The sequence below is a fragment of the Armigeres subalbatus genome, chromosome 1, assembly GCF_024139115.2.
Source record: "Armigeres subalbatus isolate Guangzhou_Male chromosome 1, GZ_Asu_2, whole genome shotgun sequence".
Classification (NCBI taxonomy): domain Eukaryota; kingdom Metazoa; phylum Arthropoda; class Insecta; order Diptera; family Culicidae; genus Armigeres; species Armigeres subalbatus.
The window spans coordinates 283,308,270-283,335,461 of record NC_085139.1 but is presented as its reverse complement, the minus strand read 5'-3'; the positions used below and the strand labels follow the sequence as shown (position 1 = coordinate 283,335,461).

General features: G+C 40.1%; 1 protein-coding gene across 6 annotated transcripts in view; it reads right to left on the bottom strand.

Annotated features, from left to right (window-relative positions):
* Positions 1–25,541, bottom strand: part of LOC134207660 (TATA-box-binding protein-like) — a 92,468-nt gene extending 66,927 nt beyond the window's left edge. For 2 of the 6 annotated variants that reach the window (XM_062683432.1, XM_062683433.1), the window contains exon 1: positions 24,868–25,499. The gene's annotated coding sequence lies outside the window, so the exon portion shown is untranslated. Of the gene's footprint in view, positions 1–24,519 lie in introns of all 6 variants that reach the window. The other 4 variants (XM_062683434.1, XM_062683435.1, XM_062683431.1 and 1 more) reach the window with 3 other exon arrangements.
* Between the last annotated feature and the right edge of the window lie 1,651 nt (positions 25,542–27,192).

Genomic DNA, 27,192 nt, shown 5'->3' with positions numbered 1-27,192 from the left:
CCGATACGGTTATTATGTGGAAAATGATTTGGCGGTACGACCAAACTAGGCAGCTCGGGCAAGCAACACCAATGTTCATTTCGGCCAAATGGCCCTTTTCTACCAAACGACCATCTAGGCCTTTTTGGCTAAATGACCTATTCGATTAGACGACTTTTCAGTCAAATGACCTGTTCGGCCGAACGACATTATCGACCATATGTCTATTTCGGCCAAACGATTTTATGCCATTCGAGTTTCGGAATAATGCCATATTCGGCTAAACAACAAACGGCCCTTCCTCGTCAAAACATTTGATATCAAAGTGAAATTTCGTAGATTTCAACAGAAAACCCTTGGAAATTCACGCAGATAATTCTTCGAGATTCCCAAAATTCTTTATAATTTACCCGGGAAATTTCTGGAATTTGCATTGTTAGTGGCGTCCTGGTGGAAATCCTGTCTTTCTTTCACAAGGGATATGGAAATGGATTTGAATAGCTGAATTGCTGAAAACTGAATTTCTGTGATCATATATGATGTTTTGTAAAATTTGAAAAAGTCTCAAGGGGGTGGGGGAGGGGTTTCGGAAAAGTCTACGAAAGTCTACAGGGGGGGAGGGGGTTTGAAAATGTGAAATTTCGGTCTACGTGGTTTGTGGATAGCCCCTAAGTGGGTTGTTTTGACTCAAAACCGTAGTTTGGCCCAATACCTCAAATTTGAGTAAAATGACTTTTCTGGCACTAGGTAGTTTGCCTTTAATCCCATGTAAACAATTTACCCAAAGCTGAGTTACTTTATCCAAAGCGGACCTTGATCAACTCAAAATTGAGAATATTGAATTCACTCAAATTTGGGTTATTGGGCTGAGCAACCGCGGTGAGGTGTTTGCATCTTGCTCTAGTTTTGACAACAATAATGGGAAATAAAGGCCCTTCGTTGGGAACTAATTTGGATGAAGTGAGATCTATTGCTAGAAAATTTAGAAATATGAAAGCCCTGGGTGATGATGGTATTTTCTACATACTTATCAAAAACTTCCTGAAAGCTCTTTATCCTTTTTGGTTAATTTAATTAACAAATGTTTTCAATTGGCATACTTCCCAGATAAATGGAAAAACGCCAAAGTTGTACCAGTTTTGGAGTCGGACAAAAATCCAGCTGAAGCTTCTAGTTATCCTTAATCAGTTTGCTTTCTTCAATAAGCAAACTGTTTGAAAAGATTATTTTAAATAGAATGATGATTCATATTAATGACAATTCTATTTTTGCTGATGAGCAATTTGGTTTTCGCCATGGGCATTCAACCACTCATCAGTTATTAAGAGTTGCGAACTTAATTCGGCTCAACAAATCTGAAGGATATTCGACTGGAGTTGCTCTTCTTGATATAGAGAAAGCATTTGACAGTGTTTGGCATGAAGGTTTGATTGTAAAATTGATGAATTTTAATTTTCCTCTGTACATTATTAAACTGATCCAAAATTATTTATCAGATCGCTCACTGCAGGTAAACTATCAGAATTCTAAATCTGATAGATTACCTGTAAGAGCGGGTGTTCCCCAAGGCAGCATACTGGGGCCCATTTTGTATAACATTTTTACTTCTGACTTACCTGATTTACCACCAGGGTGCCCAAAATTTTTGATTGCAGATGACACGGGCATCTCAGCCAAAGGGCGAAGCCTTCGTGTCATTTGTAGTAGATTGCAAAAAAGTTTGGATATTTTCTCCACTTACTTGCAAAAATGGAAAATTTCCCCGAATGCTTCCAAAACTCAGCTTATAATTTTTTCCACATAAGCCGAGAGCTTCTTATTTGAAACCTTCTAGCAGACATATTGTCACTATGAATGGGGTTCCAATTAAACGGTCTAGCGAAGCTAAATATTTAGGACTTCTGTTAGATCAAAATTTAACTTTTAAAAATCACATTGAAGGCCTTCAAGCCAAATGTAACAAATATATTAAGTGTCTATATCCACTTATAAACAGAAAATCAAAACTTTGTCTTAAGAACAAACTTTTGATTTACAAACAAATTTTTAGACCAGCCATGTTGTATGCTGTGCCAATATGGACTAGTTGCTGCAATACCAGAAAGAAGGCACTTCAGAGGATTCAAAATAAAATTTTTAAAATGATTCTGAAGTTGCCTCCGTGGTATAGTACCAATGAACTTCATAGAATTTCTAATATTGCGACATTGCAACAAATGTCCAACAAAATAATTTCCAATTTTAGACAAAAATCGTTGCAATCTTCTATTGCAACGATTAGCTCCTTGTACCCTTAGTATAAATTATGTTAAGTTTAGTTTAAGTAGAAAACATTGTAATTCCTACATGGTTTAATTCAACCAGAGGAAATATCCTAACTGCCAAAGGCAATTGAAATGTATTAATAACAACTAAAAGCGTAACATAGCAAATAAGGATGATAGTGTTAAGAAAACACGGAACACCTAGTCTAAGAGATGAATGCATGTATAAGATAATTAGCAAATAAAGCTAGCTAAAAAAAAAAATGGGAAATAAAGGGAAAAATACCCAAAATTGGGTAAATTTTTTCTACGATGTTCTCATCAGTGCGTATATTGAACTCAAAGTTTAGGTTGATTTATCTGTCCGTGTAGGGTTCTTTCACAAAATTCGTAACGCTGAATTTGATAATTTTGGTACCCCACTCTCCCTGTCGCAACCCTTTTCTGTGGAAGGTTTAATTTGTTTGTACGGACCGTATCGCTTGGTCTGACTTCCTACCTCCTCTAAAGCGTTACGTAATTTGTGAACAGTCCCTTAGGAAAACGAGAAAGGCACTATCATTATCATTATATTGGATACGTTACGGATACACACTGATAATACATATTTCTATTTTTGTAAGATGGGTAAAATTATTACTCCGAATAATCGAGCCATTTTCTCCGGATCATCGAGCTTCGGATAATCGAGCCTCCGGATAATCGAGTCCGGCCTGTACCATCATATACCGGACCCGTGAACCTCTAAACTAGGGTAAAATGCCCAATAGTGGACCCCCAACCAATAGTGGACCCTCCAGACATTTTTTTCATTATTACAGCACAATGGAAACATTTGGTTAAAATTCCTTCGGGAGAACCTACCTTACAGTCCTATGATTTGATTACATGCATTGAAAATGCTCTGGAAAGTAAAATTAGTTGATTTTTTACAATTCTATAAAAAATAAACACGAGAGGGTCCACTATAGGAATATTTTGGGGGTCCATAATAGGAAGAAGAACGTCCCGAAACGAAACATGAAAATCAAATGAAGTGTCGACTATAGGGAAGCAATTTCCTATTATGGACCCCCAGGGGGTCTACTATAGGGCAAATTTAGTCCAACTTTACAATGTAAATTCCAAAGAATAACGTCGAGTATTTGAGTGTTTTTTGTATGTATCGTGAACAGGAGATGCAGAGCTTGATATTAGATATGACGCAAAATTAATATTTTGAAAATTTCTCATCCTTATGCCAGGAAGAGCAAAATTTCGCTACTAGGGGATCCACTATTGGGCATTTTACCCTACTTCTACCAAAATTCTCTAGAGAAAATACCCAATGAGTAATTTTCTACAGCGGTTTTTCGGGATGCAATTTGATGTCGGACATTCTTTAGCGCTCGACACATGGGAGCGCTTCTTAGGCGAGCGGTAAAATGCGCGACTATGAAGCAAGACCATGCTGAGGGTGATTGGGTTCGATTCCCGGTGCGGTCTAGGAAATTTTCGGGTTAGAAATTTTCTCGACTTCCCTGGGCATAAAAGTATCATCGTGTTAGTCTCATGATATACGAATGCACTATTGGTATCTTGGCTTTAGAAACCTCGCAGTCAATAACTGTGGAAAAGCCTAATGTACACTAAGCTGCGGGGCGACAATATTCCAGTGGGGAATGTAATGCCAATGAAAAAGAAGAATACATAGGAGGCGTCTGAGAGCGACTGGCCCTCTCAGTTAAAGTGGCGCTGGCGGTGATGGATGATGAGCGATCTATAATTGACGAAGTTCACCTAATAGCCGAGGTCCCCATGAATTCGCTATCGCTGACCTGGAGTCAAAAGCTTAAATCTATTACAGGTTTAAAATGTGTTGTTTTTATAAATATTTTATCGCTTATAAATCGGAGTGCGAAATAGGTAGCCACTGAAGCAATATTGGGTAGAGGAATTTACGGGAAAATTAAAAATGTGAGTAGTAATAAAAACAGTAGAAAAGAAACTTATTTGTTTTGAAAATCGAATAAAATAGTTTCATACATTTAATTTTCGCTGGGAATAATGTATATATCAATTAATCCCAAGATAATAAACAATCGATTACGCTGTAACTAAGCGTATTTCTCCTACAACATTTCATTCAGATTCTCGGGGCGGTGCAACGCAAACTTTCAAGTAGCCGATCAACCCGATGAAGTAGGTCAGCCCCCATTACGGGGACAAAAAAGAATGAATCTTTTCAGCCCACCCGCCCATGTAGGCCACGTTACAGCGCGAACACGCGCACCACGCAAATACAACATCGCAAAACGACACTCTGCCAAACTGAGCGATCAACGTACCGAATATAATAAGCGAACGCGAACCCGACTGGCGCTGCGCGTGTTCCGTTTTCTTTGTTGTCCAAAAATTTGCCCCGATTCTTCGCGTCCCCCCGCGGCTGCTGACTCGATGGGTTAGGAAGAAAGAACGCGACTTGTGAGTATTGTGCGCCGGCGCCGTTATGCGGCGCTCTCACACTTGGATGTGAATAATTCCTACCAGATCCCGCTTTCGGCAGGCGATGATGCAAAGGCCAATGCGGTTCATGCGTGGTCACCGGTCGGTCAGATGCTGCACAATGTGGCAGTCAGTGGGATTATATTTAGCAGCATCCTCTCTGTCCAGTGTGCCTCGCGCGCGCGGCGCAAGGTCAAACGTTACAAGTGTGACTCTCAATGGTTCTTACTGGGGACTGACTGTAGGACCTTGTGCCGCCATGTAGTACAGTACAAATAGTCAGATGTTTACTTTCTATTAGATAACTAATCGACGATGGCAACAAACTGTGCCTGTGTGTGGCTCGCGAATCGGTGTGGCGGTTTCTGTTGTGATAAGTGTTGTGTGCGGAGCGATGAAGTTTTGACATGGTGCGCGCTGCGCGGGTCCGATTTCATGATCGGATGCCATTCCCACTTACGTCGTGTAGCAACAACAACTGTAGCGACCACAATCGCATCAGCAGCAGACGCCCGACACTTGGCCGCCCGCCCGATTGTGAATTATTAATGTGGGTGTGTGTGTTTGTGAGCTCGATCGCGCGGCTGCACATGAATGATTAGCAGCGCTTCTCATTAAAGGTATATGGAAATGCAATAAGCTAATCAAGAAAAAATTGCAAGGTACCATCACTCAATCACCTTCGAGGGTGGTTCAATGTGATTCCAGGAAAACATGGCGGTTTTGGGGTTTCGTTCAATTATCATAATAACTGATTTGATGGAGGAAGTATTCATTAAGCCGATTCTTGTGTCAACGAATTTCACTTTTCTCAATGAAAGTTAACTTTTTCGATACTGCATTGACTTTTTTAGTTATCTAAAGTTCGTTCGACAATTTCCAGGGGTGATTGCATACAAAATACTCAATACCGACAATAATGTAACGATCCGCATCATACTGACTATGAAACTTCTGGCGGACTCAATCACAAAAATATATCGGATGTCCTCATAGACGACAAAGTTATCTCTGAGGAAGACATCGGACTCATTGGGGAAATTGGCAAAATTTTCAAAGGCAAAATGCTGCAAGACTCCGCTCATCGGTACCTCCAAAATGCGATTGTTTACCAAAATTCATGAGATTTTGCAAAACTCTATGCAAGAAGAGAAACAGAAACTTAAATCAAACGATGCAGCAGCGACAGTTTTGGAAGCGCATGGCTTTGCAATTCCAATGTTTTTTTTTAAACTTTATTTAAGTTAAGAAAATTATTTTGAGCTTTTTAGTAGAATGTTTTCACCTGTCATAAGACGAGTTTATACAATCCCATTGAATTCCACCACTTAATTGTATCTTGACAGATACGTATTTCGACCTCAACAGTAAGGCCGTCTTCAGTGTCTCGTACTTGACTCGACGTCGCTCTCACACACGGAAATTTGACTCATTTGTCGATTGATTCACTCATATAACAGCGATTGCAGATGATGTAATAATTGTGGTATTTAAGTAACTTTATTATGATGCAATAAGATTTGCCTTTTGGTGCCTTTTGGATTCTTTGGAGATTTTCAGACAACTCAAGGTTTCTTAGGAACTTCGGAAGAGTCGCTGAACTGCCGTTATACGCGTATAGGGAAGAAATAGTAGCGTTGGCAATGCCCTTCGCAGATAGAAAAATCCACTGAAGTTTACGCTAAAAATAATGCACATAAATGGAACGCCATTTTTAGCGTAATTCCACACGGGATATAGCCTAAATGTATACAATATTTGACGTGAATCTTCGATATTGCATACAAGTTGTAAGCAACCTTGTTGGGAAGAGGACTATTTCAGCGTAGAATAGCGTAAATTTCCGCATGTTAAGTTTTACGCGCTGTTTATTTTTCATTATTTTTTCTGTTATTGTTATATGTTGTTATTATATGAATATTATATGGAAACTATTTGAACCTCACATACCGCCATCGGGGGTGACAATGGGTCTGGGGGTGAGAATGGGTCATCGCTCTCACCGGCAGCCTGGAGGTCGTAGAGCAAAATCGTTCGAAAAGGTCTCTTATATTTTAGTCTTCTTGCCCTCAGATACATTCAATCCATTCTACAAGCATTCTAAGTAGTTGAAACAGTGACCCATTCTCACCCCGACGACGGTACCTAAAACGAAGAGAAGTGTCCATGAAAGCAGCAAAGCAGGCTATTTGGTGCTTTGACGCAATGAAACGCATCCTACTCCTTCGGAAACATATTTCGAAAACAGACTGTGTACATATGAAGATCGAATCGGAAAATTTAATTGTGCTAGTTTTTACGAAAAAAGCGCCGAGGATTAAACTACTAAACAGTATAAAAATAGGATACTTGTGGATAAGCTCTGGCGTTAAGTTTCTTCTGAGTTGGAAGGCAATGTAACCAGTAAGTCGCAATAATAACTTATTTCATAATTATGATATATTTATTTATCATTGCTTAACAGCTGACGAAATGTAAAAGACATGGAAAAATCTCAGTAATACGTTTGGAAAGGAAATGGAAAAGATTCCAGAAGGGCGATGGCTATTTTGAAACTTACACCTGATGGCCCATTTTGAGTCGATGCTGTTTCCTAAAGACCAAATGAGACCAAGAAAATCTGGTAGCAATCTTCCGGTCGGTGGGGAAGAAAATAAGGGATTATTTTGAGGACACCCAGCAAAGTGCAGCTGAAATCGTAGTAGATGAGGCAAATACAGCAGAGAATTCAGAAGCTTTTGAGGTCCATTCCGTAACGGAAAACATTCCGCAACCGAGAAACAAGAATGGATAAAAAGGTGTCTAACAGCAACTTATCTATATTGAATTTCGAAAGTTAAGACTGCTCAAAAGGAAAGTGAAACGACCAAATACAGATGATAATGATGAGGACATAGCTTTTTTTGAAAGCTTGTTGTCGCATCTTCGTAAACTGGAATCGGAAGAAAAGATAGAGTTTCGAATGGAATTACAAATTGTTGTACAGAAGTTTGTTTACAAGAAACAGAAAGTGACGAATAATGACAGTATCAATACATATACAAATCTGAACCAGTACTCCAGTATCTCTGTTCCCAGTCAAAGGCGATATTACTCGTTTATAACGTCACCAATCTCTACTGTAGCATCACAAACTTAAGTATTTTTATAATAAATAATGCATATATTATAATACAATCATTTTTTGGTTAATTAAATACATGGATTCGAATAAAATCTTATAATTTATTCCTATCTGTGAATTCCTTGAAATAATTTCGTACAAAGCGACCAGTTTCCGTTCCTATTTTGCTGTATGTGGGATTTTGCTTCCTTGTGTACATTGTTATTTCCTGAGAAGCTTCAGTCAGTTGTGCTTCGAGTCCTTCATGATCTATGGTAACATTATGAAGAATACTAATCGCTTTTACAAAGTCGGCGACATCCGGGGATGTCTCGATTGATTTCTCCAAAATCCAGCACCTCGAAATCAAGATGCCGAGTGCATACTCGATACATTTTCTAGCTCTAGACAACCGTGCGTTGAAATATGCATGAGAGGCACTCAGTTGCGTCCCTGGGCATGGGCAAATCAAGTTTCGAATCAAAGGGTACGCTTCCTTTTTAACAAAAAACGCACCGCATTCCAGTTAATACAGATTATGATCAGGTTGTTGTGAACCATGAATATCCACACGATACGAAACTTCGGCAGCAAACGAAAATTCGTTCCAGTTTATCTCAACGGTGTCAGCATCAAGCTCTAGCACGAATCTGCTTCCGACATCACTGTCATCTCGGAGCAGACATTGAACATTTTCGGAAGACCAGCTGCTCAAGCTAATGAAGAGCAAGCAGTCACAGCTTCCGTTGACGGACTCAGCCCCATGGCAGGGTTCTGGACAGGCACCACAATTGATAACGTAACCAAGAGAGGACGAACTTTCGTTCGTAGATTTTTAATCCGTGCCGACAAGCAGCCCCGCCAGTAGTGTGGCTCACAAATGATACAACGAAACTGTGGAGCGACTCAAGGAACAATGTCCCGAAATCAACAACATGGTTGCTGGTATACCCGGAATAAAATCCTACTTGGGCGATATCCTTATCGCTGGTCGAACACGACCGAACGCTTCAATTACTAGGAAACTTTGTGCACGAGCCAGTAAAGACAAAAGTCACCTTTCGACCGGTTCAAATATATCCTTTTTTCGGATTTGGACTAGACCGGCGATCATGCCGGTGACGCTTCCAAGTACGGAATGGGAGCCGTGATAATAGATCTTTTTCTATCTTGAGAGGTTAGTTGACGCCCGCACAGGTCAATTACGGTCAGGTGGAGAAGGAGGCCCTGGCGCTGATTTTTACCGTCACGAAATTCCACAAAATGCTGTAAGGAAGACGCTTCGTTTAGCAAATCGATCACCAATCTCTTAAGATTTCCGGTTCCAAAAAGAGCATTCCAATTTTCACCGCGAACAGACTGCAGCGATGTTGCACTTTTTCGATGTACATACAACTTCGACATTCAGCACTTTTCAACAGTAAATACAGGTCACGATGACATCCTATCTGTTGGAGACAACTGGCAACCTTGCGAGAATTTCCACCTGGGCTCTCCGTTGGCAGCTGCGCCTGTCATCCGGTTGACGTCATCGAGTACTGCGCATATCCGGAGCAATTTGCGATTAGGGCGAATGTGCAAAATGTAAACAAACTGTTTTTTGAATGCAATTAATAAATTAAGCATTAAATTAATACTTTACAACCTTCTGATTCGAATCTATTTTAATTTTACTGAAAAACAAAATGTTTTAGCAAAGGGCGTAGTGTTATTATTTTCAAATCAAATACTTTTGCGGTTAACGCCATTTTGATTGTTGACATCTGTATTGGGCGAATTTTTTTATAAACACGAAGACAAACGGGCGAAATTGGTTTTGTTTTGTTTGCGATTCCCTTTAGTGGCCATCGTTGTGATCGTTGTCAACCCGGAAGATTTTATCTGTAAAATTATAATTAATTTGTAGTAGCTAGATTTATTCATCAATTCGATACCGGTTTGGCCGGTCTTTTTTCAATAAAAGTACTTTTTAATAAGTCGAAAAGACGTGAAAAGTGACGATTGCAATGGATTTTGCAAACCTTCAAATGTTACTAGGTAAGCAAACTTAGTGGTATTAGGTAAGCAAAGCAATATCATAAACTTGTTTATTTTATATTTTTAGACGCAGCCGAACTGTTGAGTGACCAACCTGACCAAACGCTATCAACTGTCACAGCAGATCATCCGTCGCTTCAATGCTTTAACTCCAGTTCCGATAGTTCGGTCATGGAAGCAGGCGAACTGTCGTCGGCCGAATACACCGGAACAACCATGTCTGCGATACACGACAGGTTTGCTGAATGCACTGGAGTAACACTACAGGAACAACACGAAGTGTCTCGGAACTCGGTCGATACGGTTGCAAAGCAACGAATAGCTGAGAAGTCGCATATTCAGTTTGCTAATCGCCAAACCACTGCCATCTCTCCGAGTGATTTCGCTGGTCAATTGGGTACGTCTGATGTTACGAGTATCAGTGTAAATATCATAAACTTGTTTATTTTATATTTTTAGACGCAGCCGAACTGTTGAGTGACCAACCTGACCAAACGCTATCAACTGTCACAGCAGATCATCCGTCGCTTCAATGCTTTAACTCCAGTTCCGATAGTTCGATCATGGAAGCAAGCGAACTGTCGTCGGCCGAATACACCGGAACAACCATGTCTGCGATACACGACAGGTTTGCTGAATGCACTGGAGTAACACTACAGGAACAACACGAAGTGTCTCGGAACTCGGGCGATAGGGTTGCAAAGCAACGAATAGCTGAGAAGTCGCATATTCAGTTTGCTAATCGCCAAACCACTGCCATCTCTCCGAGTGATTTCGCTGGTCAATTGGGTACGTCTGATGTTACGAGTATCAGTGTTATTGGATGTAGGCCAGTTTCGGTGCTTGCATCGACATCCCATGCCTGGAATGAACGGCTGCAAAAGACTCCTGGGCGCGAAATGCCAAGCAAAAGGATAAACATGTCGCTTCCAGCAGGCGTCCTCCGAGATTACTCAGGAGGAAACATTCTCGTCACACGCCAGCCGGATGAAGAAAGCTTTATGCCTCGGAAATCACGTAAGCTAAGCAAATCTCTCCCAGTAAACATCAATACATCAAACATCTCCAGTGGCAATGTGCTATTTCGCAAGCACCATAGAATAATGATGAAACATGAAACAGCGATCGTAGACAGGGAAGCAAGTTCGAAACACCGGTCCATGTGCATCACAGATGGAAGAGGTTTTGACGAGATTTCATTCAATACCTCAAACCTTTCCGAAGGCAATGTGCTGTTTTACAAGCACCGTGAAAGCGGAATGATGATGAAACAGGAAACAGCGATCGAATCAATATCGAAACATCAGTCTATGTCCACTACAGATGGGAAAGATTTTGGCGAAATTTCATTCAAAAATATCCAGAGCAGCACCCCAAAACGTAAATCAAATCACGAAAACATATTCGACAAGGATCAAGGAGATCGCACGATTATTGATCACAACCAACTTTCCCAAGAACAACAGGATTTAGCACATGATCATTTGGCTAGCGATGAACAGGATGGCGATGAAGATCCCGAGAATGATGTAGATGAAGAGGACCTAAGGGCGGACCCTACTTTATTAACAGAGTTCAATCTCACTGAGTACTTCGAAGAATTCCGCAACCGCACTAGCGATGATGACCTGACGGATGGCGAAGAGAACAACAATGGAAACGAAGGTATGATGTTGGATTTTTTTTTCAATAATAGATTGTTTTTAGAGATTTTATAGTGGATTTTTTTTTGTAATTTTCCACAATAATCCATGATCGCTTATATTTGTAACATTTGCATTTTTTATACTATAGGTAATTCTCTTACTGTCGGTGCAGAAATTCAATAGCTTTGACGTTTGTCAAAGCGCAATTAGTAAAGAAAATCGACAGTTAGGTGCTGTCGTTCTCCAATTAGCGAACGATCATTGTACCTGTAGCCGATCAGGTTTATGAAGTATTCAGTAAATATTCACTTTACTGTCTTGTGTTGCTGCGTCCCGACAGTACCTATCTGTCTAGTAACAAAGACTGTAATAAATACTAACTCATCTTGGGATTCGTTCCCAAATTACGTAACGATAAATTTGGCAATTTTGGAGCCCCACCCCACCCTTGTAACACTTTATGTATGGATGGTTATTTTTTTGTATGAATCGTAACGCTCGGCCCCCTTAACCCCCTTCTTCCCCTTACAGCTTTACGTAATTTGTGAACAGTCCCTTAAAGAAATAGCTCTTTTTCTTTTTTCTGAATAATTTGTTTTATTTTTTTATATTTTTGTTTCCAGCTGTTTTCGACCAACTTGGCTTCGAGGAGTTGGACAAACATGAAAATAGAATGAAGAAGAAGAAAACAGTATTGTGGAAGTTGAATAAATTGGCCAGAGAACGCGGTGAGAAATACACAAGGGCAGATGGAACGGTTGTGCCTCCAAGGACGATTCAGGAAGCATGCAGCTGTACTGTGTTGAAATGCCACGAGAAGTACAGTAACTTCATTCGGGAAAAGATTTTGGAATGCCTACTTCAGCTTACTAAGTCGGGGCAGAATCAGTTCATCAGTAGCCACATTTCAGTCAGCGCAACCGAACGATCAACGGTATATTTTTTCCTTGAACACAAATTTATGTTTACCGCACATGAAAACTAGGATTGATTTTTGTCAGTGTAGGGTTTCACAGTATTTAGGGAAGATCCATTAATTAGTTAATTAGTTTATTAATTAGGAAGTTAACCCACCAATTCCTCAAGAAGTTTCTCCAGAAATACCTTCGACAGTTACTACAGGAGCTTTTATAAATTCTCTAGAAGTTCCCACAGGAACTTCTTCGGAAACTCCGAAAGGTTTCTCTAGCAATTACTACATCAATTTCTTCGAAGGCTCCTTCAGAAAATTCTCCGGGTGTTTCTCCAGTAATTCATCAGGAAGTTCCTTCAGCAATTTCTCCAGAAGTAGCTACATCATTTTCTCCTAAAGCTCCTCCAGCAATTCCTCAGGAAGTTCCTCCACCAATTCTTCCGGAAATTCCTCCAGCAATTCCTCCTACAGTTACTCTAGAAATTCTTCCGGAAATTCCTTCAGAAGCTCATCCAGAAATTCCTTCGGAAGCTCATCCAGCAGTTCCTACGAAAGTTCCTCCAACAATTAATGCGGAAGTTCCTTCAGCAATTCCTCGTGGAAATCCTCCGGAAGCTCCTACATAGATTTCTCCGAAAGTTCATCCAGGAAATCTTTGAAAAATTCCTCAGGATTTCTTTTGAAATTTTCTCGGCAATTCTCTGGAATTTCATTGGAAAGTTCTACAGAAATTCCTTAGTAAATTTTCCGGAATTTAGGTGGGAAATGATCTAAAATTTTATTGATAAATTGTTCGCTTCTTCGTTTGCTTCCTTGGAAAATTAGGCGGAAAAGAAAACCCGGAGCAGATCTAAAATATCGTGCATATATTGTAATTAGCTGATCACAAAACTTGTTTTATCATTTCAGGTACTGAATTCTCGGCGAATGTATACTCGAAAATATTATCTACCTGCGGTCAACGGTAGGGTCAGAGTATGCAAAATGATGTTTTTGTCTACGTTGAACATTACAGACAAGAAAACGCGCATACTATCGGCAAAGATAGTTAAAAATTATGGAATTTCATTCGAAGATCGAAGGATTGAAAATGGTGGCCAGAATCGTATTCCGATTGAGCATATCAAATATATTGAAAACCATATAAACTCATTTCCGGCGTACACTTCACATTATGGAAGGGAAAAGTCATCAAAAATGTACCTAAGCAGTGATCTAACCATAGCTAGAATGTTCAGGTTATATGAAAAAAAGTGTGCTGAAGACAATCATGAGCCTGTCGAGTACGATGCTTACAGAAAAGTGTTCCGAACCTTCAAGCTGGGATTCCGGAGACCAAGTAAGGACACCTGCCCCGAATGCGACAAATTCTCAACACAAATAAAAGGCGAATCCAATTTAGAAGAAAAAAATAAACTTCAAGCTCTGCACGATGCACACCAAGCGAAAGCAAAAAGATTGTACGACGAGAAAAAAGCGGATGTTCAGGCTGCGAAAAAAATGGGTACTGTGAGAACTGCTTCCTTCGACTTGCAGAAGTGTCTGGCAACACCCCATCTTCAATGTGGAACTGCGTATTATTGCCGACAGATGTATACGTACAATTGTACTATATTCAGCACTGTGCAAAGTGGTAATGTTGCGGATTGTTATATATGGGATAAAACCAAAGCAAGCCGGGGTTCGCAGGAAGTGGGATCCTGCATTCTTCAAGATCTAGCGAAGATAGACCCAACAATTAAGTTTGTAAACTTTTGTTCGGATCGGTGTTCAGAGCAAAACTTAAATTTTGTTGTTTGCATGACATTCTCAAAGTACATTCAAGAGGCTCAGAAAGCAGGAAGACGAATAACTATTCGACATAAATTTATGGTATCTGGTCATAGCCATATGGAAGTGGACTCCGTCCACGCTTCGATAGAAAGGGCCAAACACAAGACAACAGTAAACATTGAGACGCCAAGAGACTGGGCAGTTTTTATTGGTGCAATAGAGAGAAAAGTTCCCTTCAAGGTTCACGAAATGGATCAGAAAGACTTTCTCGCTTTGAAGGAGCTTGAGAGCATCAATATACGTCCCACAAAAACACATGTGGAGACAAAATTAAGTTCCGCGTTTTTTGTATTTTCGATCATCGATCTCTTTAAGCTAACATTGTCTTTTTTAAATATGATATATGTGACGAAAATTTCCATTCTTTTCATGTTGCGACTTTTCCGGAAACGGTAGAACTAAAACCAATAGAGACGGAACCAATTCCGCTAGCCACTGAAAAATTGCACGATTTAAAGAAACTCATGAACTATGTGACGAACAAACAATATTACGAAACTTTTCTGAGAACGCTGGTTCCAAAAAAAAGAGGTCGACGTTCGCAAAAACCGGAAGACGACAATTTCGACGATGATATGGATTTGGATCATGATATGGATTAACAGTAGCCTCAGACCACAATTTGCCATGTTTTCTGTTTCTTTTTTGTTGAAATAAAATAAAATTGTTGAAATGTAACTACTTTTATTTTTATTCTATAAATTCTGAAATGCCCTTGTCTAACCATTGCGCTAAAACACCTTCTTCTTCTTCTTTAATGGCTCTATACTCCAACTGAAGCCGAGAATGTTTCCCACCCGGAAACATCCTAGGCCGGACCGAGAATCAAACTCCCATTTTCCGTCAATCCTACGCCTATCCTTTGCTCAGAAGGCTAACTAACTAACAAAGGAGACTGCACTAAAACACCTCAATAAATCAATTTCTAGTAGTTATTCTCATTTTTGTGTATACTTCGAACAATACTTCTATTAAAACATTGTATAATGATAGTGTTGTCACAGTTAGATGTAACATAAACAGCTAACTAATAAAACTAAGTTGAATATTAGGCCAAGTTCCAGTTGGAATGTAAAGCGATTGAAAAAAATTTGCAATAAAAAATCGAAATGGTGATAATCATCTTTTGCCATAAACGCGAAGGCACTGTATGGCGTTTTAAATCGGTATATCCTGTTATGTGATGTGGCTCGTAATATAAACATAATACACGTCGATTTTATGCTAAGGAGTACTTGTGGTACTGTGGTACTTGTACCATGGTACAAGAGGACAAGAAAATTATTACACGACTATCTTTGATAAAGACAATAATCGGTACGGTACTCATTTCAAGATTCTTGTACCATGGTACTTATACCACCAGTGTGTCATTAGTATTACTGGCGTAATCGAGAACGCGTAACAAGCTCGAACTGTGGACACTGCATAAAACATAGGTAGACATATAATTAAACATCTTGCTGCTTATATAGATTACTTTGGGCAGTAACTCTGTACCCGTTCTCTAGCTATATTAATACTTCATTCCATATCACTATGAGCACTACAATCACCTCACATGATTCTTATCAATTCAACTCATTTTTTTAATGCTGAGTGGTTAGAAATAGAAAAACCCTTATACGGTGAGACAAATTCGTCGAGATGTTCTTAACAATTCCTCAGCCTGTCTGCCTGTCCACAGTACCATTGTACAGTCCTTGAAGTAACATAAAACAGAAAATAATAGTGAATTCTTACTCTGTAAATGTTCCTTTTTTCTATTACCTGTTTGTGAAATCCTCGGTGAAAACTAATCGTTGAGAAATCAACCAAAGAAGTTTTTCTTCATTGCATAACCTGCCGCATAATATATTTCCACTATTTATAGCAATAAATATTATTGGGACATTTGAAACTTATAATATTACTCACAAGAGAATAATCAAAATTATTTCAAAAGTGAAAGGCTTAATTTGAATCAAAACATAAACTTGGCGTAAAGTAAAAGACGATACTGAATAAAAATGAAAACAATGGCGAAAAGCAGAAGGCGAAATTTAAAGAATATCAAAAAACAGGCGAAAAGTATTGGGCGATAGTTTTTCTCGAGTACTTGTGGTGCTAACATTGAAAAAGGCGTAACCAAACTTAATAACATTGGTGGGCGAATATTAAAAATGAGCATATTTTGATGGAAAACGAAAAAAATTGATCGGTGTTATATATGATTCAGTAGCTAGTTTTGCTCTCTGTTCGTATGGTAGATAACATTCAAATTTATAGCTCAATTTGTTAATTACGATTTGAAATTCTATTCGAAATATTACAATCATTATTTTCGTTTTGTTTACACTTTGCATGTTCGCCCTAATCGCAAATTGCTCCGGATATATTGTTGTTGTCATTTTGTATTCGATAAGGACCTACACGTTTTAAAAGTCAATAAAGTTTTTATTATTTGTACCGTGATTATCACTCGTTATTTCGGGTAATGAACACCTCGTTCACACGGTTGCAAAAGTGGCGACGATTTCGCGTGTGATTTCGTTAAATTCGCGAGAGTTCGATAAGTTTTCGCGCGATAAACGAAATTAAAAATAATAACCACGCCGCCGCCTAACAAAAGGCGAAAGCGCTCGTACAGTGCAATGGAGGAGCAACATCATGCAGCTCTGGCCCAAGGAATCAATGCACCTGGCCCAAATGATCTGCAGAACGGACACCCGCGACAGCACCAGCAAGTTCACCTACCAGCATCAATGCAGCAACAGCAACAGGCCGTTACCAATCAGCTTCTTCAACAGCAACGTGAGACTGTTCAACAGCAGCAAGGGTTCATGCAACAGCAGGAAACTCTATTCAGAAATGCTATGTCGGCAATCCAGGTGACTGTTCCTCCCAACCCGGAAGTGATTCTGGACTCATTAGCAGGAAACATCCGTGAGTTCCAGTACGATCCGGAAAACCACATTACGTTCGCTGCGTGGTACGCCAGATACGATGACCTTTTTGCGAAAGACGCAGAAAGGATCGATGACGAAGCAAAAGTGAGGTTATTACTTCGACGGCTGGGGACAAATGAGCACTTTACACAGTTTCGACACAGTGTCGAAGCTCAAAGGACAAGTCAAGAAGCGATACAGTACTCTCACCATCACCAAGGCCCCGACGGAAGACTATGTATCATTGCATGTTGAGTAAATAAAATGTGTGTTGAGTTCGAGCTATCTAAGCTCTCCGAAGAGCATTTCAAATGCCTTATATTTGTGTGTGGCTTAAAATCAAAATGTGATTCGGAGGTACGAACTAGGCTGTTGACAAAAATGGAAGACAACCATGACGTGACACTGGAAGCGCCTATGGAAGAATGTCAACGGATTATCAACCTCAGAAGCGACACAGCGATGATTGAAGGTCCCGCTGGTCAGGTTCAAGCCATCAAAGCGCCTGCATATCATTTCACCAGTCGACTATTCCGAGTGGGCTGCTCCAATAGTTGTAGTGCGCAAGGCCACCGGAAGCGTTAGAATTTGTGGCGACTATTCGACTTGTTTGAACGATCGCCTTCAGACTTCTTGCGCACTATGATCCTAGACAGGAAATTATCGTCTCAGCGGAAGCGTCATCTATCGGAATAGGCGCAACAATCAGCCACAAATATTCCAATAGTCACGTCAAAGTGATCCAGCGCGCATCTCGGGCGCTCACACCGGTTGAACAGCGTTACTCACAAATCGACCCTGGAAGGATTGGCGATAATATATGCCGTTAAGAAGTTCCATAAGTTCATCTTCGGCAGACGGTTGCGGCTTCAAACAGACCATGCACCACTGCTGAGGATTTTTGGGTCCAAAAAAGGAATTCCGACCTATACTGCTAATCGCCTCCAGCGGTAGGCATTAACGTTCCTCTCCTACGATTTTTCGATCGAGTATGTTTCGACCGATAAGTTTGGCAATGCTGATGTGTTGTCCCGTCTCATCGACCAGCGTAACAGGCCGGAAGAAGATGTCATCATCGCATGTACCACTCTAGAAGAAGAATTAAGGTCAGTAGCCATCGATCAATGGCGTTTCCCTAACCTCAATCTACCTGTGCACTGGACTTAAATTTAAGGAATTTTCGTGCGAAAATGTATAAAATAACTAGATTTTGATTAGTTTAAACGACTCTGATAATTATATTTTCCATTTGGGCTGTAGAAATATCCAAATTTTCATTTTTTGTATCAGTGCACAGGTAAAAAGTGAGGTTACGCGACGTCACTGCCATCGATAGCACAAAACAACTGCCCCTTAGTTTTAGCATGGTTGAAAAGGCAACAGCATCCGACCCTATACTACGAAAAATTTTCCGTTTCATCAATGCGAAACTGATCAGGTCACACGTCAACCAGCTTAAAGAACGATCTACTTCGGGGACAACAACGGAGGAGCAGGCGAAGAAACGTCTTCCACTGAATATATTGCTCGACGAGTGGGATCTGCCTTTGCCTATTCCAGTGGCACCTCTGCCCGCTCACTTGTCAGAAGCGACAAACTTCGAGCAATCACACTTCACATTGGTTCCACCATCAACCTCTACATCAGCGAATCAACATCCAACACCGAGGTCGTCTTCGTCGACACCATCGACGGCATTTGAGTCAACCTTCGAAAGCTCACCTACGGTTCAACTACCTCGGCATTCTTCACGGACCAGAAGACCGCCGGAATGGTTTCAAGCGTACCGAAGGTACTAGGAGGGAGATGTTGAAGACAACTGGCAACCTTGCGAGAATTTCCACCTGGGCTCTCCGTTGGCAGCTGCGTCTGTCATCCGGTTGACGTCATCGAGTGCTGCGCATATATTGTTGTTGTCATTTTGTATTCGATAAGGACCTACACGCTTTAAAAGTAAATAAAGTTTTTATTATTTGTACGATTGTCACTCGTTATTTCGGGTAATGAACACCTCGTTCACACGGTTGCAAAACTATCGCTGACATCGGTAGAAGGGAAGTCAAAGCAGACCGGATGAAGACTACGTGATTGGAGCCGTAAACATGCAAACCGAAGGTCAACAGATTCTCCGAGAAATCTTGCAAATTAACCCGAATGACTCGCGAAGCTTCACGAACATTTTATCTGGGTTCGTTTTTCTGTTTGCTCTGCAAGTAGTATGTAGGCAAGAAAAAGGAAAAGCAAGGCTTCCAGATTTCCACCACTGGTTCCTTCTATACGTTTGGCCATCGAACGGGATAGTCTCAAGCTCAAAGGTAACTGTGTGATGTTCGGCGATCGGATCGTCGTTGCTCAAAGGTACCGCAAGCACAGCTGCACTGCGGTCGTTCTGGTATGGACCATATGGAAACCGTTACCCGAAGTTACGTCTACAGACTGAACGTGGAAGATACCGTAAAGCAGGTACGTACAATAGTGCAGAGCCTGTGCTGCTGTAAAATCACCAAGGAATACCACTCTCAAATCCTTGTTGAAATCTACCACCTGACCATGGGCCGAATCATTGATTGTCAGAATGGCCAGAAATGTTTCGGGAACAATCAAATTTCAGTCGCCTCTCCACATTTCGATATTGAAGGGACCATCGAGATAGGGAGAGATTGAGGAATAGAAGGAAAACTGAAATGGGTACTAGCTCCAAAAAAAGCTCGTTGCTATGAAAAGCGACAACAAAACAAATGTCGTTTCCTGTTGTTGATTTGTTTTTATTTTCCAAATATGGTCTAGTAGCCTGAAAAATTGATCATACCGACATGAGGAGAATGAGTCCTGAACAAAATATGATCAGAACACATCGAGATAGAGAGGTTTTCGAGATGTAGAAATCCCAAATGTATGTAGATTGAGAGGACTGAGGAAAACATCGACATAGAGATAGATGTCGAAATTTAGAACATTTGTATGAACAGAGTCGACTGTACTTAGAGGGACGTTCGCCCACTAGATAGGTGACAACAGGAGCATAAAATATTCATCTTCACGAAGCAACTTCGGATCGAATTTTTGACAAACGTCGCATGGTCTATTCAAAACATAGAATGATTTACTCAGTTATCTTCTTCACAGATTAAGAATGGGCACTGCGTTCGAAGAAAACATAATTGGCCTTGATTATATTGACTTTTGCCGCTAAAAGTACCCCTCAGTTGAACGTCGCATCTATGTGAGCATTGTTTAAATCATCCTATAAGTGTTCAATTTTACAGAAATTTATTAGCTTACAAAATTGAAAAAATACTCACTGACTGATATTCGATCGAAAATTGACAGTTTTTGGCTGATTATGAATATGTTACGAAGTGAGCGTGACAAAGAAGGCCGCTGGGCTTTACAAAAAAAACATTCGATTATTTACAGCTCTGGTTACAACACTAGTGTCGGACAACGAAACATATTTCACTGGGAAGAAATTCCAACAGTTCTGCCGTAACCACGAAGTTACAAATCTTGAACCCCAAAATCCCTTCCGTAACTACGCCACTGACCAAGATAATTCAGCTGGCATGAAGCATTTCGGAGGTTCAGGAAATTCATCCGCCAGTTCCCGATCAGAACGAAGATGCAGCAACTGACAGTATTATTGCTCATCACGGAGAGCACTCTTTCCTGGTGGATGTTTCAGCTGAAGGTTCTCCGATAGAACTATTAATTTCGACTGTAGTTTAATGCTTCGGAGATGGCTTTTCAGTCTCGACAAAATTAAAACACTGTTATTTAATCTTGTCCAACGTTTCGGTCCGTTTGGGACCTTCCTCAAGCGACTTAATTCTTACAGGTTTATCCTCAACTGTGTTTCTGCTCAACCATTGATTGTCACGAGGTCAGGATTTTCCCTCTCGATAGCTCTTTCTTATGACAGCTTGCCTGGTTTACTCGTTTCGAGTCGAGGTGCGCAATGCCACCCCTGATTGAACCCGTACGATATGTTCTAAAAGGGAGATGTAGCAGAGCCATAACATTGCTATGCTGTAAGTCAAACATTTTTCTTATACTTAATAACCAACCCTCGTTCAATAAACACGAAATTTAACACTAAGTCTAAGTCTTGTTCTCCACTTCTAGTTGAATTCATTCGCAAAGCATTTTTCATCAGAAAAGATGATGGTCCGTTAAATTCTACAAATAGAAATTTATTTATTTAAAAAAAAACTTGAATTTCCGAAGTGAGTTTTATTTTGCAATTTCACTTTTTTTGTTGACATTACATTCTTAACTGGGACCTTGCCGCTTCGAAGGCTTAGTGCTTTTCAACCAGTTTCGTAGCTAATAGCTGCAAACTACTTAATTACCGGGCTCATTTTCAGCCACCCCCGATATGGTTTTGCTCTATAGCGGTGCATCTTACCGTTGGACCAAAGAAGGTTCCTTTATTTGGCAATTCGATTCGATAATCATCATAAACATAATTTACCCTAATCGATTTTCCGGGTGGTTTGTGATCGATGATCTTCATTCTTTCCCTATTCTATCGTGCACATTGATAAAAAAAAATGACAGCCATTGTCCGGTTTCATGGCCAAACTATTGCGTCAGCTTACCGATGATTCAGTAAAAATTGATTCGATAGCAAAATACGTTGTTATATAAGATTTTAAATTTAAACTAATAATTCAGATTGCATAAAAATATTTTTATCGATTGGCGTAGTATTACTAACAAGAGGGAATTACCAAAAAAATTGAAATCACAATTTTTTTCAACTTGATAAATCTTCAATAAGCCTTTTAAGCAAAGACATAGGACTGTCAATCCAAAGACAGAGAATGTGATTCTTTTTTGGGTCAGAAAAATTGAGAATACAGTCAAACCTCCATGAGTCGATGTTCTATGACTCGATATCGACTCATGGAAGCAAATTTTGCCATATTAAAAATATTTTTTGGGCTACTGTGATGGTCCCTTCAAACAGCTTTCCAATGATTTTATATTCCACATCTCGATATTTCCATGAGTCGTTGGTCCCTTCAATATCGACTCATGGAGGTTTGACTGTAGTTTATCAGTATCATTTGCATTGCGACAACCTGCCATATTACTGAACCATCTAAAAAGCCCAACATCATTTATTCCCATTCTAAATTAATCCTGCTTGTAACCGGGAATATCTTAACTCTCAAGCGCGACAAATTGTGACATAATCCGCTAATTGGTGATCGCCAAGTCGAAATAGAAATCTCACCAAAACACTTCGGGAGTAGACGACCTTATTTCTCCATTGCGTTATTCGTGGCTCTGCTCTGTTACAGGGCTGGTGGCGGCGACTAATGTTGTCGAATCATGCTTTTTACTTGTGGGAATGTAGAAATCATTCGAACTTCTAGACATTTCTAGGGTTCATTATAAATTTTATTTTTCTTCTGCATTAAGCAGAAGGGAATTATAGTCCACACACTGGGCGCTTTTCAAAGTATGGCATCCATAATGGACCAAAATATATAAAGTTGTGGTGAGTTTGGTTGGTTGACATCTTCTGGTACAAGAACAATATGCCATATTCAATCAAATATGCTAGACCCTCCTTAGCCGTGCGGTAAGACGCGCGGCTACAAAGCAAGACCATGCTGAGGGTGGCTGGGTTCGATTCCCGGTGCCGGTCTAGACAATTTTCGGATTGGAAATTGTCTCGACTTCCCTGGGCATAAAAGTATCATCGTGCTAGCCTCATGATATACGAATGCAAAAATGGTAACTTGGCTTAGAAACCTCGCAGTTAATAACTGTGGAAGTGCTTAATGAACACTGTGAGGCGGCTCTGTCCCAGTGTGTGGGGATGTAATGCCAATAAGAAGAAGAAGAAGAAGAAGATGCTAGACCAAATACGGAGTTTATGGTATTCGTCGTGATTTACGATTTGATCATTTGGCACCACTTGCCTTACCAGGCAGACCCAATGTAAAACAGCTGGCAATACAAGTTATTGTCTATCCGGAATAAATTTATACCGCTTTTTATACCGAAGTTGGATTTTTCTCCAGATACAGGCAACTTTCCCAACTTCGGAAGTAGTGCGCTGGATTCGCCTAAAAAAGCGCATCAATTAGTTTGACAAATAGAACTTCGTAAGAAAGTTCGGTTCGGAAGTCTCGACTTCCGAATTCTAACTTGGTGCTACGCCGACAATAGTACGTGGACGAAAGCCCACGGGCCGCACTGTAATTTTACTTTGATAAAATCGTAAGGAGTCATTTTAACACTTATATCTGTTCTAATACCTGAGAGATATTATATTTGAAAGCTTTCGTCTAAGTACTAACTTGTACAGCTTTAACATGTTTATTGTGTGAGAAACAATTTCAGAAATTTGACTTAAACTTTGTTAAAATTTTTAAAATTAAAATTTTCTTGAGATTTTCCTGATATACATGATCAGCTACCTTAGACCTAAACTCATAATTTAATCCGTTATCAGTTTCCCTCTTAGCCTTACTTACTTCTGCAATATGTTCAAATTTCAGAAAATAAACGCCCACTACTGCTCTAATTAACGTGTCCCATATTTTCGACGAGTACACAATTCATTCCATCGATCTTTACTATGCGTGAATTGTAAAGGTTTGCGTATGTTTTATGTAAAAATAGAGTGTACTCAATATTCAAGCGACCATCGACGTAAAATTTCGCAACTACAAGAAACTGATGTAGGGGAAATGACGGCTTTTGCAGGTTTTGTTCTATTATTGTCAGGGGGGTTTTCTATAACTAATTATTCTCAAATTTGGCCTAAACATTCTTTGCATATCAAAGAATAAATGTGGCCTAATTTCATAAAGTTAGGTCAACAAAAACCCCCTGACAATAATAGAACAAAATCTGCCAAAGTCGTCATTTCTCCTATACAATATCCGGATTTCGCAATTGACCTTTCCCGTCAAAACATTTAATAGCTCAATCGATTCTCATCGAGGTCAACTTTTCCAAAGAACCCATAAAACTGTGAAATCTGCTCTACCCGAGCGAAATACTTCTAAACTACAACTCTAAAATCAGGTATTACGATGCTAAAAATGAACTGAGAAACAAAAAACAGTAGAATGACTCACTACTAGCCCTGCGGTAACTATTTTACATGTTTTATATTGGGAAGCGAAATGAGGTCTCACTAATCTACATGTATGCAGAATTGTCGTGTTTGCTCTGGCCTGAATTGGATTGACTTGGGAAAAAAATCATTCACTGCTTTTGAACTGGATTCAAGCTCTGATTCATGACGGAGGAGGATCATCCATCCTCCGAATAAAATAAAACATGTGTAAATGGAATGGTCATTACTTACACTCTTGTCCTGGCCTCTCGGAAAAGTCTCCGCTGCGCAATTGACGGGATTACGTCCAGACACTTCCGGTCTTCGAGTTCCCCGGTCGGGGGCGGTCTCTTCCCTCGGCGGTGAGATCTCTGCTAGATCTGCTGGTCTTCCCTTTACTTCTGCTTTCGCACACAGGCGCGCGAGAACCGTCCGCGGACACACACACTCGGGGAGCCAACCAATAGTCTGGTGCTGCTGATCGCCAACCACCCGTCGTATTCTCTTTCGTCCGTCCAATGCAAGTAGATTCTCTTCTAGGTTGAATACTTTTCACTTTTTCTTCCTCGCTATTTATTACCTTTCTTCGCTCAACTTTACCTCTTTCCTTTAACGGACCACCCTTCCTTAACGACGGTGGGTTGCTAAGATAACTGCTTCTTGAACTACTGAAATACCTCTTGAGGCCACACTATCGGAAAAAATCTGATCCCTTACTTAAAATTTTTCATAACCTTCGAAAGGTTCACACAATTTATCGACTTCGTTTTTTTTCCTCGCGGAAAACTTACTTCCTTTACTTTTTCTGCACTTCACAATTTTCACTGCGAACGAATTTTTCTTTTCTCGGCACACACGGCCAACTTCAGGCACACGAACAGGCAACTTCCGTCGTCGTCGGGAACTAAACTATACCTCAATGACCCTTGGAAAAGTCCAAAAATCAGCGAATAACTTCCACCACACTAGGGAACTGGGGAAAACTGGCTAAAGAAAGGGCTGCAAAACTGCACACTCTGCGCTAACTTTGATATTGTGGACTGCTGCGATGAGCTCGATTTGCTCGACACTACCTACTCGGCCATTTTTGAAAAAACGAATGAAGGAAAAATCATCAGCAACCACATTCACGAGTGCATGACAATGTGCGTGTTACCACAGCAGCAACAGAGAGCACCAGCGCACGACACCACCGACCGAAGGCACACTACCGCGAAACACGGGATGGAAACTGATGAACGACGGACTTGAATTTTTGCGATCGACCGTCGCGGCGTTCTGCGCTGAAGTCGGTGCCAGTGCTTCCACTTCTGCTGTTACCTTTCAGATTAAATTTAATTCCTTTGTACATATAATAATAATATTATGTATACAATTTTATTTATGTAAAGCCTCGGTCAAATGGCCCAAGTGAATTGAACAATAGGCTTAATCAGAAAAAAATATTTTAAGCTTTTTTAGTGGAATGTATTCAACCGTCTAAGACGAGTTTAGTACTTTCCATTCAATTCCACTACGTTTTGTTATCTTTGCAGATACATATTTTGACCTCAACTGTAAAGCCGTCTTCAGTGTCTCGTACTTGATGTCGAGTAAAGTACGAGACACTGAAGACGGTCTCACAGTTGAGGTCAAAATACGTATCTGAAAAGATAACAAAAGGTAGTGGAATTAAATGGAAACTACTGAACTCGTCTTAGACGGTTGAATAGGCATATAAGTTTTGACAAGGCAAGTTAATTGAACAAGTCGCTTGCATAGAACGCGAATTGAACGTCTAAACACCTTGACACTTGAACGATAAAAAGTTAAACATGTTCAACTTTTGGCAAGTCAATTGAATTCTACTGAGCTGTTAAATTAATTTGCCCTGTCGAAACGATAGCATAATTCATAATATTGACAGGGTCGCGAATTGAATAATCTCCATCAATCTCACAAAGCACAAAAAAATGTCACTGTTTATTAAATTTTCTCCAATTCTAGTCGACCTGGCAGACGTTGTCCTGCATAGTAGACGAAAATGTGCGTTTTGAACTGTGTACATAGCCGTTCGATAACTGCAAAATGTTTACTTTGCAGTTAACGAATGCCGTTCGATAACTGCAACGCATCCTAGACGTCAAACGGTTGTCAATCGACGTCAGATGCAATAAAAGTGCATCTAAATGTGCATTCCAATGCAGCTGTCATTAAGTCTGACATCAGTTTGAAGTATAGCGGTCCGATAACTGCAAAACTGTTGCAACTATCGAATTGCAGTTAAAAAGCATTGCAGTTAAATGACTTGCAGTTATCGAACGTCTACTGTATATGCAAATTTCCCAAACTAATCTTAATTTTAGATTTCAATGATTTACTCAACCTTACAACCTTACCTGTCGGAAACTATAAAGAACATATCTGCTGAAGGAATGAATAAAATCCTTCCATCCATTTTAGAGTTATGCGGATCATGACTAGACATTGTATGAATAGGCCAAAAAAAAAAATTAATATTTATTTTAAAGAATGTAGTCACTCTTCTGGTGCAAAATAAAATTTATTGACTTCTGGCATCACTGAACCGTTCGCAACTTGAAAACTTCGTCATCGTCATCGTTGTGATGTGCTCTCTCAGTTACACGCGCTGATCTGAAGACGAAAGAGAGAGACAGACCGCGACCGAATAAACTGAACGAAAAGGGAAAAGTGGAAAAGCCAACACGCACACACATACTTCTTCTTAAATATTGCATTGGTGTGTGCAGTATTTTTCTTTTTCGATTTTCGGGCATCACACACACATTTGTTTTGACAGAACAAATTCGATGATGATGAGGTTTTGCTGTCAAATCATCGATGACAACAGAATGATGTCAAAGTTTGCGTTTTTGGAACGCAAACATCAACTCTAGAGTGCTTTTTGAATAGGTCCTATGGTGT